The following is a 4,032-nucleotide window of genomic DNA, read 5'->3' as shown; positions in this document are numbered from 1 at the left end:
GTGAAAACCTTCCATACCATGAACAGTGACCTTAAACTAGCCAGACTAGCTTCATCTCAACTGAGAAGATCTCTCTGAAGTTACCAGAGAAGAGAAAGCAGGCGACCCGTCCTGTCTAACCACTGGCCCACTCTCCTTCCCTTACCTCTCAAATCTCCCTCATATGGAATAAGTACCTGAACCAGACTGATCGTCATCACCTCTGGGAGAGGAGTTTTATAAGAAATGCAGATCTACCAAATCAGAGACTCTTGAGGGTAACATGCTGAGCACAGCAGGATCTGTGAGAAGCCAGAATCTCCGGGAAATGCTTTAGGGCAGAAATGACTGAATGATCAGCAATATCTGCACAGGCAGATCAGAAGGGTCTGGGCATTCTGGAATTATAGAATCTAAGGCTTAGAGGCAGGAGAAGCATGGCATAAGAGATACTTACTCCTATAAACAGTGACAGTGTGGTTTCCAGAACCACACTAGTGACTGATTCAAGAGCATTCCTCCTTTTTTCCAACACACAGTTTCAAGTTTCTACTGCCACATGTCCCCCAGGAAACAACCAGAGGTCTCTACCTAAAGTGTTTAGTCAGATCTCAATAGTAGCAATACAATGCATCAAATGACTGTTTGTCAGCAGAGCATTAGTGGTCCCCACTCAGCCAGGGACTCAAGTCCAGCAGCTCATGTTCATGGTTGACTTCTTTGGTGATGTCTTTGCACAACACTCTGTTCCTTTCTCACAGGATGAAGGTATGTGAAATGTGTTGTGGTTTCCCCAGATGCCAAACACTGCCAAAAAATTTCCCCTCTTCCCTCTACCCTATTATTGGTTAAGGAACAATAGGATTTGTGAAGAAGAATCCTCTGCACATTTGGGGTTTGTGAAGGGTGACTTGGAGACTATGAAGAATATGCCATTTCTAGCTAGGCATGGTGGCACATGCCTTTAATCTCAGCTACTTAGAAGGCTGAGGCAGGAGGAGCAAGTTCAAGGCTAGCCTGAGTAGCTTGGTGAGACCTTTTCTCATAAGAAAAACAGAATGAGCTGGGGGTTTAGTTCAAGGGCACAGGGCTTGCCTAGCATAGGAAAGGCCTCGGGGCTCAAGTTCCAGTACTGGAAAAAAAAAAAATGTGTGAGTGTATCATATATCATCTCTATGGACGGGTGAAATGAGGGTCTTCACTCTTGGCATCTTTTCAGACCATCATTCTAGACAAATTTTATTCTTGTCATCCAAGTCCACATTGTGATAGGTTGACAGAGCTGGCTCCATGAGAATGTTATAGGCATGACTCTAAGGGAAATGACTAAACAGACTCCATTTTGCTCTGAGACTCCATGTTATGTAGGAAATAAGTTTCTCCCATGGGAACACCCTGCCTCTGTGCCCATCATCAGTTACTTGGTGGGACATGTTTAATAATATACAATGACAACTCCTATGTAGTAAAGAATTGCTCTCTTTTGATTCCTATTGCTCCTAAACAATGTACCATGTGAACAGTAATTGTGTGGATGTTAGTTGTAATGTATAAAGCTGCTCCCCGGCCCTTTCTGTTGTAGCCATTTTCCCCACCTCCCAACCACTTGTCAATCTGTGAACATCCTAGCTAGCTATTGGTTCATCAGTCAGCTTGCAAGTATCCTTCTCCCATATTGGTCCCCTGTTAGCCCAGCGGAATTCAACTGTTTACTGTAGCTACCCCGCCATCTTTTCTCATTCTTCTTCTGTCTCTCCTCGCTTTCTCTGTCCTCCTGGCTTTCACACTCTCTCTAGCGTGCGCCCTTTCTCATTCTGTTTCTTTTCCTCTCATTTTCTCTCTTACCCTGCAGGGAGACACTCTGTTTGCTTAATAAATTCCCTTACGTGATTTCCCGTGTCCAGCATGGTTTCCGTGGGATTCCTTACATTGGTGCTGCGACTCGGGATGGGATCTTCCACTGTCTCTTAAGCTAGTGGAACCCCATCTGAGCCCCAGTGCCCCCCGGACACAGCCCCACCTTCCATTCTGCCCGGACGCTCTGCTCTGCATTCATCACCGGACTTCAGGTTGGTGAGTCCTCTAGGCTGGTTCCCCTAGGCCGATTTATAGTTACGGCAGGCCCCTATAGCCGGTCCTATCTGCCGGGTGGATTCCTGATTTTAAGGTGGAGATCTCTCTCAGGGTTGAGGCTCATCTCGTACTCGCAGTCGCACTCGAAAATCCTGATATCAGGTCCTCAACTCTTCTCTGCTTTTGCCTCCCACATTGATGTTTGTGTGACGGACACCATCTATGTGCTGCCTTCTCGTCTCCAGTCAACTACTTTGTGGCCTCAGGACGCCAGGACACAGACTTGGCTGTATCAGTCCCCACCATGGAATCTGGGTCCTCTAATCTGGCAGATTCAACCCTGGGAAACCTTTGCCCGACCCCCGACTTAAAGCCATAAAATTCGTTTGTGTAATGGCACACAGCTTCCGTGAGCAAGCGGGCAGGTGGAAAGGGATTCCTTATCTTCAAGTCTCTTCTTTCTCGCTTCTTGGCTCTTCCTGCAGGCTCAAACGCCTCCAGACCCTACATCTCCGCCTTCCCCTGTTCCCCAATGTAATATAAGCAGCCCCATTCCCCACAAGTAGTGGGAGATAATTGTTTGACAATTTTCTGCATCCAAACCTAAATTAATTACTAACCAGGAAAAAGGGTTAAAAGGACCTAAGCATCAAGTTTCTGCTAGAACATTTTAGCCCCTTTCAGATTCAGATCTCAGTCAAGGCTTACATTGAAATGTAAATGGAGGAAGGCAGTGGGAGACCAGTCTCAAACCCAAGGAAAAGAAAAGTGTCCATTTTAAATTTCTCCTGGGCTACAACTCAGAATACTTTTCTTCCTTTCACCTTTTCTTTCCTTCTCATTTTCTCATGCTTTAATTAATGACCATTATCATTTTTCTTCTAGGACTTTTGTTTTTCTTAAGTGCTATATTTTTGAGCTCACAATTTTGATCCTACATACCTAGGTTAATGATTTTTGATCAGTTCTTTTTACCCAACTCTAGAGTTATTTTTGAACATCTGTTACATTGCAGTGGATATAAATATTACAAGGCCTTTTGTGTTAAATATAAGCGCTCATAAAAATTAAAATTTTAAAAATGGATCCAAATATTTTTCATTCACGTGATTTAAAGAGGTTCAATTTAAATTGGGTAAACTAATAGAAGTAAAATGTCTTTAAAATTAACTCACAAGTCTCTAGGTGGTCACACTAATAAAATGTTGATGTTTATAAAATGTCTAACATCAATTTTTCTAGGACTTTTCTTCAATAGGAAAGAGACGGCAAATACTGTTTACACTTGTCTGACATCTTGTTTTTTTACACTTGTCTGATGTCTTGTTTTTTTTTTTTCAATAAGATGAGTGAATTAGAGTTGACATGTATGGGATTACTCAAACCTGTTTGTTAGAGACATCTAATTAATTTACAAAGTTATTTCATGGAGTAACATACTTAAAAACATTATTCTTTGTATATTAAATGTGTTCATATTTTCCAGGTATACAAAGCCTTTAAAGCAGAAAATTTATCAAGCTGCTATTCTCCAAATTAAACTTGTCTGTAATGGTAAACTTGTCATTTAATGTTCTATTATAGGACCTGTCATCAATAGGGTATATGTAAATTTTGTTAAATGTATTTCAAAAAGTTATTGAAAGCCTGATTTATTTAAAGTTTAAACATGAAAGCATTTTGCCACTTTGCCACACAAAAGGAAACTTAAAAGCTCTCTCAGCCTTTCATTAATTCATGTTTTAGATATAATGCTAAATTGTGTTAACTAATGTTTATATAGATTCAGTAGTCAATATATGTAAACTTCTTAAAATAACATTTAAGAAGAGTGTAATGTGCAGTAGCAAAAATGGGACAACAGTGACTGAAATTGGGGTCTCTGATGACCTCATGGCTGTGGCATGCCTGGTGCCTGGGAGTGCTCCTACGCAGGAGCACAAGATGCCTAACTGCTGTGGCAGTACATTGATCTCAGGC

This window comes from Sciurus vulgaris (genome assembly GCF_902686455.1).
Source record: "Sciurus vulgaris genome assembly, chromosome: 4".
NCBI classification, from domain to species: domain Eukaryota; kingdom Metazoa; phylum Chordata; class Mammalia; order Rodentia; family Sciuridae; genus Sciurus; species Sciurus vulgaris.
This window is presented reverse-complemented; position numbering follows the sequence as displayed.